Here is a 16,799-nt window from a genome sequence, read left to right as displayed (position 1 = left end):
TTTTGACTTTATTTTGGTATATCATGTGAGATTTTGATCTATGCCTAGTTTCTGCCATGATCTTTTTCAGTTTTCTCAGCAGTTTTAGTCAAAGATTGAGTTTTTATCCCAGAAACTGGGGTTTATCAAAACAGTAGATTATTATAATCATTAACTACTGTGTCTTACATACCTAATCTATTCCACTGATCCACCATTCTATTTCTTAGCCAGTACCAAGCAATTTTGATGATTGCTGTTTTATAATAAAATTTAATATCTGGAATGGCTAGGTCACCTTCCCCTGCATTTCTTTTCATTAGTTCCCTTGATATTCTGGACCTTTTGTTCTTCCAAATGAATCTTCTTATTATTTTTTCTGGCTCTATAAAATAATTTTTTGGTAGTTTGATTGGTATGGCACTGAATAAGTAAGTTAGCTTAGGTAGAATTGTCAATTTTATTATATTAGCTCAGCCTACCCATGAGCAGCTGATGCTTTTCCAATTATTTAGATCTGACTTTATTTGTGTGAAAAGTGTTTTATAATTGTGTTCATATATTTCTTGTGTCTGTTTTGGTAGGTAGCCTCCTGAATATTTTATAATGTCTGTAGTAACTTTAAATGGAATTTCTCTTTCTATCTCTTGCTGTTGGGCTTTGTTGGTAATATATAAAAATACTGATGATTTATGTGGGTTTATTTTATAGCAGTGGCCTCATTCTGCCAGCTACCTAGATCCCCACCTGGTCTCATACTCTTTGTCACTTTGTCCTTTCTTGCTCTTGGATGAAGAAGTATTAGAGTAGGCTGTAATCTTGTGAACTTTGAAAGGCTGGGAGAGGGAGCCACCAAAGATCTGGGAGCTGGAGTCCATGCCACATTTTGCAGACAGCTGAGACTGCTGGGGTCAGAGTCCTGAGTGATCTGTGCTTGATTGGCAAAGCAGTTAATCTAATGCAAGGAAGAGGGAGTGACTGTGATTTACCCATTGGCTTTGCCACATTCTCAGTGAACTTAATGGTGAAAATGTTTGGTAGAAATGACTTTGAGGTTAAGCCCAATCTCCCCAGGGACAGAGCTATTATAGGGGAGAGTATGGCCACCAGTTACTAGGAAGAAAGGCCTTGTAACTTCTGTCACTGCTATATTTTCTTAGTAAATATTTTTTCATAAAAACTAACTGATATTATTCATTAAATGATACTAAAGCACTAATAACTAGAGGGCATCAATAATGTAAGAGAGATAATAACTATAACTGGCAATTGATAGTGAGGAGTACACACCAGAATGGGGGCTTGAGCCAATAACATTAGGGAAGATACTCCTTAAGCCTTTCAGGGATGATATCTCTCTCCTGAGGAAGAGACACAGCTACCCTCACCTCTAGAGACACAACTCATTAGTGAACATGGGAGATGGGATGAGAATCCCCAGTTTACAAAGCTAAATGCAGTAAATCACTCTGAATATAAAAGGCTCTAGATTTGTGTCTATAATCATCAATTCTCTTTAAAAATGATCAGCCAAGAGACTTGAGATTACATAATATATCCTTTTATAGAAATTATAGGTTTCAATTAAATCCAACCAGTGTTTATTACCTGTCTTGTAGATATTTAACCCTGGGCCCTGTGGGAAAACAGAGAAAGAAGAGGAGCAGCTTAGGGAGGTAGAAAGAACACTCCACATCTAAAGTTGGAAGATCTGGCTCCAACAATTGTAGCTGTGTTACTAGGAGCAAGTTGACTGCTCTAAGTCTCATTTTCCTCCTCTAAAAAATACTCATACTCCCTGCCCCACAGAGTTCTGGGAAACCTTGAAGTGCTGTGCAAATGTGGGCAAATGCGGCTATGGGTGAAGGCATCATTCCTGACCTTGCCGAGTCTAATGGAGGAGCATGAACATAAAATACCCATGGAAGCAGGAGGGTGCCAAGCAGCTGGACCCTATGTATGAAAGATAGTCAGGGAAGGTGTTTCATGGATATAGACCTTGGAGAGACCTTAAAAATCAACTAGTTCACCCTCCTCATTTGACAGAAAAGATAACTGGGGCCCATAGAAATTAAATGATGTGCCCAAATTCAGATAGACCATGAGGGGCAGAACTAGATTCTGAACCCAGGTTGTCCATCTACAAATCTGCTATTTCTGCAGTATTAAGCTTCTTTTCACCATGAGAGCTGGCATTGGTGAGGGAAGTTTCCTGAAGGAGGTGAGACCTGAGCTAGACTTTTCAGGCAAGGCTTCCCATAGAAAAGAAATAAATAGTGTGAGGCAATCAAGTTCAGAAGGCATTGATCATGACCAACTTCCCTGGTGACTAATAAAGATGGGAGGAACCAGCAGCTATTGAGGATTGGCCATGCCCAAACCAGCCATTATAAAGACTGCTAGGGATCACTAGCCACAGGAAGAAGATGCTAAAGATGGTAATACTGAATCTTCATAGTTTTGGGTGGAATTTTCTTGATTCACACAAATCTCTGAGTGCTCATCTCAGGAAGGTTCTTGCTGTCTGGGACCTCTTCATCTCCTCCTTGCCTTTGGCCAGTTTTTCCCCAATTTTCCTGAGCCTCTCCTCCTGGCTGGACTATTATTGTAGTTCTCCCACTAGGCTGTACACCTCATTGGTGTAGTACTTGTCCCTATTCTTCTGTACCAGGCTCTCCACTATGTCCATCAGCTCCTTCTCTTGCTCTTCCTGCTCCCTCCCTGTAGCCCAGTTGTTAATGGTACAGACCCAGGCCCCACACTGTGCAACCAGTTCTTTAAGGGCCCTGTTTTCTGTGAACTGAATGTAATCCTGCAGGGAGTCACTCCCAGGTGAAGACAATAACTAGGTGCTTCATGACATCATTCCCAAAGATCTCCTTCACTCTCTTCATGGTGTCTTGGTCTTCCTTAAGGTGGTGAACCAGCTGAGTCACCAGATCCAATGAGTGTGGCCCCAGGGAGGAGAAAATGTTACACTGAATGATTTCTTGAGAAATTAGACCTTCAATAGACACCTCTACGCTAAAGATCAGGGGTACCAATGCTTTCAATTTCCTCACTGCCCCAGCTCTGGCTCCCTTTGCTGCAGATCCTGGTCATTGGCATTGCCCCAAGCTTGAACACAAACACATTCTCCCCAAGGATGCTGTTTCCTGTTGTACTCCCAGTTCCTGTTTTCTTCACCAGGATTAACCTCAGTTTGGGCTCTTTCAGGGGCTGCCTTTCCTTTCCTGAGTCTGCAGGGAGCAAACATTATTGACAAAGCAAATCAACCTTTTCAGGATGATCTGGGTTCTCTTTCAGTTTCTCTACTTAAGAAGACAAGTTAACAATAGAACACTCACTGTGAGAGCTTGCCCTCAGAGTTGACTCCTCTGCCCCCTTCTTAGTGCCCTCACCCAGAGACCCAGTACTGCCCTTGTTACTCAGGTTTGCCCCTTTCAACAACCCTCCATGCTGTGAGCCTGGGCTCTATAGCTAGTTCTGTCACTAATACCCTATGTAACCTCAATTATTGAACCCCTTCCTCTATCCGAGCTTTGGTGTCCTTATCTATCAAATGAAGCCCTACCAGCTCTTAGACTCTTTGTGTTGCCAACTGATGACACCAGCTTCTATGATGAAGCATTTCCTAAGTGCTTTGCAAATATCTCATTTGATCTTCACAACAACCAAGGGCATTTTTATTATCCTCATTTTAGAGTTGAGGAAATTAAAGCAAATAGAAGTTAAGGGATTCACTCAAGGTCATATAGCTAGTGAGTGTCTTTGGTCATATTTGAACTCTGGTCTTCTTATCTCCAGTCTCAGCACTCTATCTGCTGTGCCAACTAGCTACCTCTGCTGCTAATCTTGAATATCTCTCAAACATCTGAACTGAGAGAGAGCATGCTAAACAGAATCCCTCTTCTTCCAAAAGCAGCACATGTTTCCTGTTAGCCACAACATTGGGGCAGGGTGGCAGTGGGGCATGATGCCAGCCTAGTTATTCAACATTTGGGGACCAATTATTCAAGCTGAAAGTGGTCATTTGTACACCTTCAAAATTATTCCTAGTCATAGAAATTTTCTTCATCTCTTTCCATCTTTGTTTGTCTTCTGTTTATCTGGAACAGAAATAATAAGGTTTAAACAAATAGTGGAAACTTTGGGTGGAGTCCTTCTTTGGATCTGGGCAGAGGAAGGACTAGGTGGAGACAATGAATACAGCAAGGAGTCAAACTATGACTGTTTTATGGACTGAGGCCCTGGTGCATAACAGGGAGTTCACTGAAATCAGGATCAGGAGACCTAATCAATTTAATCTAATTAAATCATTTGATCTTCACAACAACCAAAGGCACCATACTCATTTTAGAGTTGAGGAAATTAAGAAATTAAGCGACTTGCCCAAAGTTACATATCTAGTAGGTGTCTTTGGTGATAATTCAACTCAGGTCTTCCTGTCCCTGGGCTCAGCACTCTACGTGCTGTGAGATCTGATGCTAACCTTGAATATCTCTCAAACATCTGAACTGACAGAGAGCATGCTAAACAGAACCCCTCTTCCTCCAGAAGCAATGGGTGTTTCCTGTGAGCTACAACATTGGAGGAGGGTGGAGGTGGGGCATATCCCAGCCTAGAACATTCAAAGCAGAAAGTAGGTGTGCCCTTTCCAAATATTCCTTACCATGGATATTTTCTTTATTCCTTTCCACCTTTCTTTTTCTCATGTTTACCGGGAACAGTCACAAAAACAATCAGGTTTAAATAGTGGAAACTTTGGGTGGAATCATTTCTCTTGTTATGATGAATATCAAGAGAAGTTGGACAGGGTAGAGACAATGAATACAACCAGTAGTGAAATTATGGCTGTTTTTGTGAACTGAAGCCATGGTACATGATAGGGAGTCCACTGAGATCAGGGTCAGGAGACTGCCTCTAATCCTATGAGACCAGCCATACGCCTGAGCTTCAGTTTCCTCATATGTCTAGTTGTACTAGATAATCTCTAAAAATCTTTCCAACTCTATGATTCTCTGTTCCTTCAATGGGTACCTAAAGTTTAACCATGGTTGATTCATTCCTTTTGTAAGGATTATCATATTTTAAAATAAAAATGCCCAGCATGGGTCATTCATTAATGCATAATACTTTATCAGATGGGCGATGTATTTTCAAATCCTACAGCAGGCACTTATTAACTATGTGATACAAGGAAAGTATCTTAATCTCTCAGAGTCTCGCCTGTAAAATAGAGGAGTTTGTTAGAGGTAATAGGGAGCCACTAAAGATGTTTGAGTATGGGCATGACATCATCAGATCTATGTTTTGGGAATATCAACCAGGTAGCAGTATGGAGGACTGAATGGAGGCTTTGCCCATTGTTGAAGAAATTCAGGGATAAGTCAGAAAGGAGAAGGATTTTTAGGTCTAGGGAAGTTCCATTTCCAAGGCTAACCCTGTCTGTGGCCTCATTCTTATTTTCTGAACCCACTTCCTCAGCCTTTAGTTTCTGATTCACTAACACCTAAGTATCCTCTAGAGTGCACTAGAACTATAATTATTCTCTAGAAGGTGGGTAGTCATTTAAACCATAGCTGTAATGGAAAAGATTTCAGATTCCTTGGCTTCAGTCAGCTGGTGGCCTTTTTGCGTTAGAGTGTTGTGACCTCAAACTCCTAATTTTGTCTCCTTTTGTATTTCTTAGTAAGCTTTCCATAAGCTCCTGCCTTTAAGTGTGAATGAATGAACAACGATGACTTTTTTTTTCTTCTTCTTTAACATCTTGTAGCCTATGTATGAGAAGTTGTCTTGGAATGAGTTTAGATTATATTTTGTTAAGTTAGACCACTCTTCGCAGATCTGGACTCATTCTCAAACCACCTTACTCTTTGTAACAACTGGTCATAATCAAGCTTTTCCAGTTTAAATCAGTAGGAATTAGATGCCTCCTCAGCTCTTGATGGAGTATTATGTCCTTGCTTGTTAGTATAGTGTGACCTCTCCAGCTTCATGAAGTTTTACTGCTCCTTTCTCTTATAGTAGTTATCTGCCCATATATATCACAAAGACATAGGGCATCTCCCCTTGATGATGAAGTGCAATATGGAGAAACAAGATCCCTTTATGACAAATTAATCTGTTTATACTTCATCATTGACACAATCATTTTCAACCATTCTTGCTGTGTGACTGCAGGATATACAGCCTTTGAACTGTATAAATTCAAAAGCAATTGGTTAAGGCTTTGCAGCAATCTATCTTTTTTCTTACCTCAATACTGCATTAATTTCATCAGATAACCAGTCTAAACTTCCAATTGTTCTTCTTCGAGGATCCTGTGATCTTCTGTAATATATGGTATCCAGATCCAGCACTGTCCAAGTCAAAATATCTTTTTCAACCTTATTTCATCCACTGACAAATCTTCTTTGTCCATTATGATTTCAAACACTTATAAATCCTCCTCTTTAGAACTAAATTTATGACTCCATTTTCAAGTACTGTCTTATTGCAACTACATTAGGAATTTCTGAAAAATTCATTTCTGACAACTTAGAAAATACAGGTTGAGTGGTGTTTCCCATACTATTGTTGTGAGGGATAAATTAGTAGTTTCACAAATCTCTTATAGTACCTGAACTCAGTGGCCTTCTAAAGTCCTTACATTCACACAAGACGAAGGAATAGGGTAGGAAGAACATAATTACATACTGAGTTTGAGAGATCTATGGGCTATCCCATTCAAAATGTGCAATAATCAGGTTATGATGTTGAATTAGAGCCCAACAGAAAGACTAAGACTGGATCTCAAGATCTGGGAATCATTGCCATTAAGATAGTAGTTGAACATACAAGAGCTGATGAAGTCACCATGAGAGTTGTTGTTGTTGTTATTTGTCCTTCATTCTTTAAAAGGACCATGACATCAGGAATGTGATCCCATGACTTGCAAGTGAATTAGATTTAAGTGAGGGAGGGCAGTGCAAAGTCACCAGCCTCACTTTCTCCTCCACAGCCATCTGGGTCCAGTGGCAAGCTATAGATCATGATGACTAGAGATGACCTTCTCCAATACAGCCTAGAGAGACTGAGAAGGAATAGTTAGACAGGAGAATAAGTAGCAGAGAGCGGTGTCATGAAAACAAAGACGGGAAAGAATATTACTTGACAATGGAGTGGTCATTAATGTCAAAGGCTGCAGAGACGTTGAAAAGGATAAAGGTGAAAAGGATCATTAGATTTGGCAACTAAGAGATCTTTATAACACCAGAAAAAGTAGTTTCAATTGAGAGAAGAGGTCAAAAGTCAGACTGAAATGGGTTGAAAGTGATTAGAGAGGAAGTGGAGGTAACCAAGGGTAGATGGGTTCTTCAAGGAGTTTGACAGAAGAAGGGTGAAAGAAACAATTATTAATAACCAATAATTTGGAGAGATCCAGATTTCTTCCATTCTTTTAAAGTCTTGACTTTTAAAAGTTCAGTCTCTTGATGGACATTGCTGATAATTAGATTTGACTAGGACCTCACCCTGGTAGTGAAGCCATTGTGTTCTGCTCAGACTTGCCTGGGGCATACATTCTTTGAATAGTTGCCCCAAGGCTGGGGGTGGTCTGGGTATAAAGATAGTGTGTTTAAAAATGACATGATGTCACTTTCATACCCTCTTTTTAATATAGCCCACCTCCCATTGTGTTAACTAATCAGAGTTGATTGCTATCCCTTAGGAACACCTATTCTTCAAAAGGTATATAAACTGTAAGCTCACTGCTATGATGGTCTATGGCACAAGAGGGATGGCCAAATGACCATCCTTTTATTAATAACATGCTGGCATTATTAACAAAATGATTAAATCACCCAAAAACTATGTCTCGCAAACCCTTTTAAAAGAGATATATAGGAGGGGATAAAGAGTACATTAAGGTGAGTTGGTTTTGCTGAGGAGAAGGACCATCTCTTCATTAGACCCACTGGAATTAAAGAAGAAATAACAGGGCATGATGTCAAGGAATTGTAAGAGGAGGATATAAGAAGAAATGCTTGATAAGTGACCTTGATTTTTTCTGTATACAGTGTATGAAATGTGGACCTCAACTGAGAGAACAAGGTAAAGGATTCTGTGGGAGGGTTATGGATGGTGAGATAGGGAAGATTTAGGAAGGAATGAGTGGATTGCTTCACTACAGTGAAGGTCCAGTTGAGATTAGATAACACAAACTTGGAATGGATCTATTAAGCAGGGTTATGTGACTTCCTCCAGCTCCACTCAGCATCAGTACATAAGTAGAAGCATCAAAGGCCTATGATGGGAGTGATTCAGGGTTAAAATTAGCAAGGAATGATCAGTGTATAAGGCATGGGAATAAAGACGTCAAGAAAGGAGAGCATAGAAATGAACGGGTTCACTTAGGGGTTGAGATTGGGAAGGAAGAAGAATGTAGTCAGAGCAAGAGTGATGGTCTGGCAAAATACTGAGAGGTGGAATGTTTGCAGATCACAGAAGGGATGAGTAATAGTTTTAGGAGGAGTGAGGCATAGGGAGAGATGGAATGATAGGAGATTGTGATCAGATCATAGAATTTCATTGTTCTTGATCATGAAAGTGGAACCATTATAGGAGATTTCAAGATCAAGGTTGTGGTTATTCTTATGTGTAGCTGAGGTAGTGTAGAGAACTGGGCCATGGGAACTGAGCAGATTGAAGACCTTGGAAATGAGGTTATTTAAAGGAACATCACTATGTATATTGAAGTCATCTAGTATGAGGGCAGGAGGTGGAGTGGAGGGAGACTGAATGAGGCACTGAATTTAATGGAAGAGTAAGGATTGGTAGATAGTTGCCACCAAAGTATGGAGTGACTGATATATTTGGGTTATGGGAAACCTCAAGGGAGGAGAGGCTGCTGAGTGAGGGTGCTAGAAGAGTCTGTTAGTGGCAATGGGGGTCAATGAGTATTTAGACTCTCACTATAGGATGAATGAATTGGGGGAGAGAGGTATAAGAGAAGGAACAGACAGTACCGGAAAGGAGGGTAAGGAATGAAGTGCTCTCCTTGGAGAGCCAGTTGTTAATGAGAACAGAAAGTGGAAACTATGTGAACCTGTCCAATGAAGTAGATGATTAACAAACCCAAAGAGAAATACCATTGTGCCTCTCTAATGAGCCAGATAAGAAATGCGGAGGGAGGAGTAATCAAAAGCCAGTTCTTCACAGACATCTCCATTCAGTGCATGTACCAGCTCCAGCCACATCCTCCCCAGCCTAGATTTTGTACTTTCATCTCCACGACCCTCAATTCTGACTGATAAGCATTCACCCTCTCTCTCCTGATTTCTGGTATGCCATGCCACTTCCTGGCCATCTCCGCGATGCTGATGTGTACAGCCCTATCTAACTGTTTCTTATTAGTTTCTTTTGTTAGATCTTCATCTAGACACTCCAAGATTCTTTACAGGGCTGTCTTCTCTTCTTTCTCTATGATTTCACTTGATGATTTCTTAACCTTCCATGGATTGAGTTATCATCTCTATGTTGATGATTCTGAAATCTGCTTATTCAGCCCTAACCTCCCTCCTAACCTTAAGACTCTTCTATTGGACATTTTAAACTGGCTGTCCTTTAAATAACTTAAACTTATCATGTTCAATACTGAACTTATTCAATCTTTCCATCCATCTTCCACTCAGCTGTCAAATTACCTTCCTAAAATATCTGTCACTCCCCTATTCAATAAACTCCAGTGGCTCCCTATTACCTCTAGGATCAAATATAAAATCCTATCTTTGGTATTTAAAGCCCTTCATTAACTGGCCCCTTTCTATTTTGCCTCTCTTTTCATATTGCCCTCCCCTCCACACACTGTAAGCTAGTCACATTGGTCTCTTTGCTATCCTTTGCTCGACACTTTGTTGTATCTCCAGATTTTGTTGTTTTTAGGTACTGTCCCCCATGCTCAGAATTCTTTTGCTCCTCATCTCTACCTGCTAGCTTCCCTGGCTTCCTTCAAATCTCAGCTAAATTGCTGTTTTCTCCACGATGGCTTTTGTAGTCCTCCTTAATCTTAGTGTCTTCCCTCTGAGATTATCTCCAATTATCCTTTCTCTCTCTCCCTCCCTCCTTTCCTCTCCCTCCCTTCCTCTCCCTCCCTTCCTCCCCCTCCCTTCCTCTCCCTCTCTTCCTCCCTCTCTCTCTCTTTCTGTCTTTCTCTCTCCCCACACATACATATACACACATATTTATACACATGTGTATATATTTAATGAAACATGTATATATGTTTATATAGAAATGTGTGTATACACACATATATACATATGCACACATATACACATATCTATACACATACATCTAAATATACAAACATATGTGTCTATGTGTGTGTGTGTACACACACACACACACATGTGAAAATTTGTTATCTACTCCATTAGACTGTGAGCTTCTTGAAAGCACAATCTGCAGCTAGGTGGCACAGTATAATTTGCTGGACCTGGAGTCCAGAAGATCAGAGTTCAAATCTGGCCTCAGACACTTACTAGATATGTGGCCCTGGGCAATTCACTTAACCCTGTCTGCCTCAGTTTCCTCAACTGTAAAATGGGAATAATAATATCACCTACCTCCCAAGGTTATTGTAAGAATCAAAGCAGATAATACCTGTAAAGCTTAAAGCCTTTAGTGCAGTGTCTGACACATAGTAGACACTACATAAATTCTTATCCCCTTTCCCTTTTTTGCCTTTCTTTATATCCTTAGTGCTTAGCACAGTGCCTGGGATATAGTAAATGCTTAATAAATGCTTATTTAATTGACTTGACATATCTCCATTTACCCTTCCCTCTCACCTTTCTTACACACTGTCTAGCTCTGACTCTGAGTAATTACTTCAACACTGGAAAGAAAATGTCAATCAATCAATCATCCTGTGAAACTAACCATCATTTCCTGTGACTTCACTGTCTAAAACACTTCTCTTTGGCCACCATTCCCCTATATGCATTTTCTTCCTCTTACAATGTAAGTTCTTTGAAGACAGGGACTATCTTGCTTGTGTTTTTATCCCCACAAATAATTTTTTTTCATTCTCTCCATATAACACACCTTTTAATTGATGTATCATTATCATCCAAGGCAGATGACAACTTGACTACTATAGCTTGTTTTCACTGGAATTGTCAGAGCTTTCCAAGGCAGATGCTGGTCCTTTTCCTCTCTCACTTTAAAAAAGATTATTTTTATTTTCACATTCATTACCTCTTACCATAAGGAATGTGGTTTCTCTGTCAGCTGAGCCAGTGAGAAAAATAATCATTTCCTGCTCACAGTGACTGAAGAAGAAAAACAAAAGTTTGAAGCAAGGGCTGAGGCTAACATTAGGTGAAGTACATACACATCTGTCTCTGTTTTGTGACCTGAACCATGACCCACAAACTTCTTTCCCTGCTCAAATGCATCTCCCCCAGGTCATGACCATGCATCCTTCTCTCATAATGAAAATTTCTAGCATTCAAATTTTTAATGTACCCCCGAAAAGCAGAGCGCTTGTCTCCAGCAGCTCGTAGTAAAATGTGCTTTGTCTTGTCCCCTCTTCTCTTCTTACTTTTTCTTTTTCTTGGTGATCTGTCAGCATCTCGTAGGTTTATCTCTATGCAAATGGCTCACAATATACATAGCCAACCTTCATCCCTCTCCTGAGCAAGTATCCTTCTCCTCTGACTACCTGCTGCACACCTATCTCCATTTGCATGTCCCATAGACACTTCAAACCCAATGAAAGAACATGGATTTAGAGCTGCAATGGAGCTCATTATCTTCCCTTCAAAGCACATGGTTTCCCTTTCCTAACTTTCTTGTTTACATCCATAGCAGCAACAACCTTTTAGTCACATAGGTTCACAACCTTGCAGTGAACTTCAAATCTTCAGCAATTTATCTTTCTGAAAGATTACATCAACTCTGAAACTCATATCTCTTTAGTATCTACTAGATTTGAGACTTCTCTCTCCTTCAGATTGGAAGGTGGAGAAGGTAGATATTAGAGAGGTCCTCCCAGATCTCCCACATAAGGAAAGAGCTCAGGACAGTCATTTCTCTGTTCTTCTCTCAGCTTGACATCTTTTCCTCTCCCTCTGGGGCATCCAGGACTTTCCCCTAGATGCTGGAGTATCTTTCTTTTCTGTAATGGTCTGAATACCTCCATGTCCATGCCTCACAATTCACATTTCTCCACCAGCTCTCATCCCTATGAGAAAATAAGTACCTTGGGAGATGTAACAACTTAGACTATGAGCCAGTAGAGGTTGGGGGAGGAAGGCAAAGGGATCAGCATTTCTGTCTACCCAATCTGACTGCTCTCTGCTGCCACCACATTAACTGTTTTTACCCTAGAAGAAAAAAAAGTAGTTGCACCTGTGCCCAAGGGCATAAAAATATATGTGACAGAATTTCAATTTCTAATGACAAAAGTTACTATGTGCAAACTCTTGGACCCCTTCTCAAATGCAGACAACTCTTCATCCCTGGCTATATTTTTATTCATTTTTTATTGTTTCCCCAATTACATGTCAAAACAATTTTTACCATTCATTGTTGTTTTTTTTTTTATAAATCTTGAGTTCCAAATTCTATCCCTTCCTCCCTCCCCTTCCTCATCCCTGAGACATTAAGCAATCTGATATAGGTTATACAAGTACAATCATGTAAAACATTCTATCTGAGTCATTTTGTGCAAGAAGACAAGGAAGAAAGAAAGAAAGAAAAAGAAAGAAAAAGAAAGAAAGAAAGAAAGAAAGAAAGGAAGGAAGGAAGAAAAAAGAAAGGAAAAAAGCTTAAAATAGTATGCTTCAGTCCACATTCAGACAGTATAAGTTCTTTATCTGGTGGTGGATACCATTTTCATTATGAGTCCTTTGGGATTGTCTTGGATTATTGTATTGCAGAGAATAGTTAAGCCATCCACAATTCTTCATTGTACAATGTTGCTGTTACTGTGTAAAATGTTCTCCTAGTTCTGTTCACTTTGTATCAGTTCATGTAAATCTTTCTAGGTTTTTCTGAAGTTATCCTGCTTGTAATTTTTTTATAGGACAATAATATTACATCATAATAATGTGCCACACCTTGGTTAGCCATTCCCCAATTGTCTAACTTCCCCTCAATTTCCAATTCTTAACCACCACTAGAAAATACTGTTATAAATATTTTTGTATGAGTAAGTTCTTTTCCCTTAAAAAATAATTCTTTGGGATATAGACCTAGTAGTGGTATTTCTAGGAGAAAGGACAGTTTAATAACCCTTTGTACATAGTTTTAAATTGCTCTCCAGAATGCTTGTGATCACTTCACAACCCTACCATGACAGAAATGATTATTAATAACTAATATTTTGAGGGAGACAGAGTTCTCCCCTTCTTCAAATTACTGATTTTAAAAAAGTTCAGTCTCTTGAATGACATTACTGATAATGAGATTGAATTAACTCTCCTCAATCTAAGTCAGAACCCACCCAACCTAAGATGAGGAAGCCCATTATGTTCTGCTCAGGCTTGGGTGGGATATACATTCTTTGAACAGATAGTCCAAAGCTATGGATGTCCTGAGAAGGAGATGATTTCTCTATCTAGGGGTGACATGATGTCACTCTGAGCCCCTCATTGAACAGCTACACTTCTAAGGGTATATAAACTGTGAGGCTGCCACCATGATTGTCTTTGGTCTAAGAGAGATGGCCAAATGACCATCCTTTTAATAATCTGCTGGCCTTCGTAATAAAATGATTAAATTATCCAGAAACTTCTCTCAAATCCTTTTAATCTTCACAGCCAATAGTGCTTTAGTGTCCCAGTTATCCTACATCTCATCCAACATTTATTATTTTCCTTTTTTTTGTCATATTAGCCAATCTGATAGGTGTGAAGTGGTATCTCAGAGTTGTTTTAATCTGTATTTCTCTAACCAATAGTGATTTAGAGCATTTTTTTTCATATGACTATAGATAACTTTGATTTTCTTCTGAAAACTGCCTGTTCATATCCTTTGACCATTTATCAATTGTGGAATATTTTGTATTTTTATAAATTTGACTCCATTCTCTATATATTTGAAAAATGAGGCCTTTATAAGAGATACGTGCTGTAAAAAACATTCCCCAGTTTTTTGCTTTCTTTCTAATTTTAGTTGCTTTGGTTTTGTTTGTGCGAAACCTTTTTAATTTTATATAGTCAAAATTATCCATTTTACATTTCATAATGCCCTCTATATCTTGTTTGATCTTAAATTCTTTCTTTACCCAAGATCTAACAGGTAACCAATTCCATTCTCTTCTAATTTGCTTATAGTATCAACCTTTATGTGTAAATCATGTACCCATTTTGACCTTATCTTGGTATATGGTGTGAGATGTTGATATATACTGAGCTTCTGTCATATTGTTTTCCTGTTTTTCCAGCAGTTTTTGCAAAATAATGAGTTTTTCTCCCAAAATCTTTGCATTTATAAAATGTTTGATTACTATGGTCATTTACTACTGGCATTGTGTACCTAATCTATTCCACTGATCCACCACTCTATTTTTAGCCAGTACCAGATTATTTTGGTAATTACTGTTTTATAATATAGTTTGAGATCTGGTATGGCAGGTCATCTTCTTTCACATTTTTTTTCATTGATTCCTTTGATATTTTTGACCTTTTGTTCTTCCAGATGAATTTTATTATTGTTTTTTCTAGGTCTATAAAATACTTTTTTGGTAGTTTAATTGGTATGGCACTGAATAAATAAATTAATTAAGGTAGAATTGTTATTTTTATTATATTGGCTCAATCTACACATGAGCAATTGATAATTTTCCAATTATTCAGATCTAATTTTTTGTGTGTGTGTGAGAAAAGTGTTTCATAATTATGTGTATTTAATTACTGGGTTTATCTAGGCTGGCAGACTTCCAAGTATTTTATATTATCTACAGTTATGTTCAATGGAATTATAGCATCCTGAAATTTTTCCAAAATTGTTAATTATTCCAGCTCTCCAAATATACCATCGTATCATCTGCAAATATTGATATTTTCATTTCTTCTTTGCCTATTTTAATTCCTTTAATTTCTTTTTCTTCTCATATTGCTATAGCTAGCATTTCTAGTACAATATTGATAATAGTGGTGATAATGGGCATACTTGTTTCATGCCTGATCTTATTGGAAAGGTTTCTAGTTAATCCCCATTACAGATAATGCTTGGTGGTAATTTTAGATAGATACTGGTTATTATTTTAAGGAATGTCTCTTTTCCCCTAAAATCTCTAGTGTTTTTAAATAGGATTGGGTGCTGTATTTTGTCAAAAGATTTTTTACCATCTCTTGAGATAATCATATGATTATTGATGGTTGTGTTATTGATATATTCAATTATGCTAATACTTTTCCCAATAATAAAAACAGCCCTGCATTCCTAGTATAAATCCCACCTGGTCGTAGTGTGTGATATTTGTAATCTATTGCTATAAGCTCCTTGCTAGTATTTATTTAAAAATTTTCCATCAATATCCATTAGGGAAATTGGTCTACAATTTTCTATTTTTATTTTTGCTCTGTCTGTTTTAGGTGTCAGCATCCTATCTGTGTCATAAAAAGAATTTGTTAGGACTCTTTCTTCACCTATTTTTCCCAATAGTTCACTTGTGAATCTATCTGGTCCTGGGGATTGCTTCTTTGGGAGTTCATTGATGGCTTTTTCAATTTCTTTTTCTAAGATTGTGTTATTTAAGTATTCTATTTCTTTTTCTTCTAATATGGGCAATTCATGTTTTTGCAAATATTCATGCATTTCATTTACATTGTCAGATTTATTGGCATATAATTGGATAAAATAGCTCCCAATAGTTGTTTTAATTTCTTTTTCATTGGTGGTGAATTCACCCCTTTTGTTCTTGATACTGGTAATTTGGATATCTTTTTTCCCTTTTAAAATTAAATTAACCAATTATGTATCTAGTTCATTGATTTTTTTCATGAAATCAGCTTCTAGTTTTATTCAGTAGTTCAATGGTTTTCTTACTTTCAATTTTATTAATCTTTCCTTTGATTTTCAGGATTTCCAATTTGATGTTTAATTGGAGTTTTTTAATTTGTTCTTTTTTTTAAAACTGTAAGCCAAATGCATTGTCCTGGTCTTTCTCTATTTTAATGATATAAGCATTGAGATCTGTAAATTTCCCTCATAGTACTGTTTTGGCTGCATCCCATAAGTTTTAATAAGTTGTCTCACTGTTGTGATTCTCTTTAATGAAATTATTGATTCTTTCTATAATTTGTTCTTTGACTCTGTCATTCTTTAGGAATAGATTACTTAGTTTCCAATTAATTTTTAATCTTTCTACTGTTTTTATTGAATGCAATTTTTATTACATTATGGTCTGAAAAGGATGCATTTCATATTTATGCTTTTCTATATTTGGTTGTGAAGTTTTTATGCCCTAATAACCTGGTCAGTTTTTGTGTATGTTCTTCAGAATTGTCATGGATCACTGTATTGCTGAGAATAGCTAAGTCATTCACAGCTGATCATCTTACAATATTGTTGTTACTGTGTATAATGTTATCCTGATTCTACTCCCTTCAATTTGTATCAGTTCTTATAGGTCTTTCCAGATTTTTCTGACAGAATCCTTATCATCATTTTTTTTTTTTTTTGCTTTTTGGTGAGGCAACCAGGGTTAAGTGACTTGCCAAAGGTCACACAGCTAGTAAGTGTCAAGAGTCTGAGGTCGGATTTGAACTCAGGTCCTCCTGACTCCAAGGCCAGAGCTCTATCCACTGTGCCACCTAGCTGCCCCA

General features: G+C 38.1%; 1 protein-coding gene and 1 pseudogene across 1 annotated transcript in view; one reads left to right on the top strand and one right to left on the bottom strand.

The window, feature by feature from the left end:
• The window catches only part of LOC114027089 (GTPase IMAP family member 4-like), a 54,447-nt gene that overhangs the window by 17,551 nt on the left and 20,097 nt on the right, over positions 1–16,799 (top strand). The gene's annotated exons all lie outside the window — the stretch shown is intronic.
• Positions 2,309–4,706, bottom strand: LOC114027101 (annotated as a pseudogene).

The sequence above is a fragment of the Vombatus ursinus genome, unplaced genomic scaffold (assembly GCF_900497805.2).
Source record: "Vombatus ursinus unplaced genomic scaffold, bare-nosed wombat genome assembly UNPS02014852.1, whole genome shotgun sequence".
NCBI lineage: Eukaryota > Metazoa > Chordata > Mammalia > Diprotodontia > Vombatidae > Vombatus > Vombatus ursinus.
This window is presented reverse-complemented; position numbering and strand designations above follow the sequence as displayed.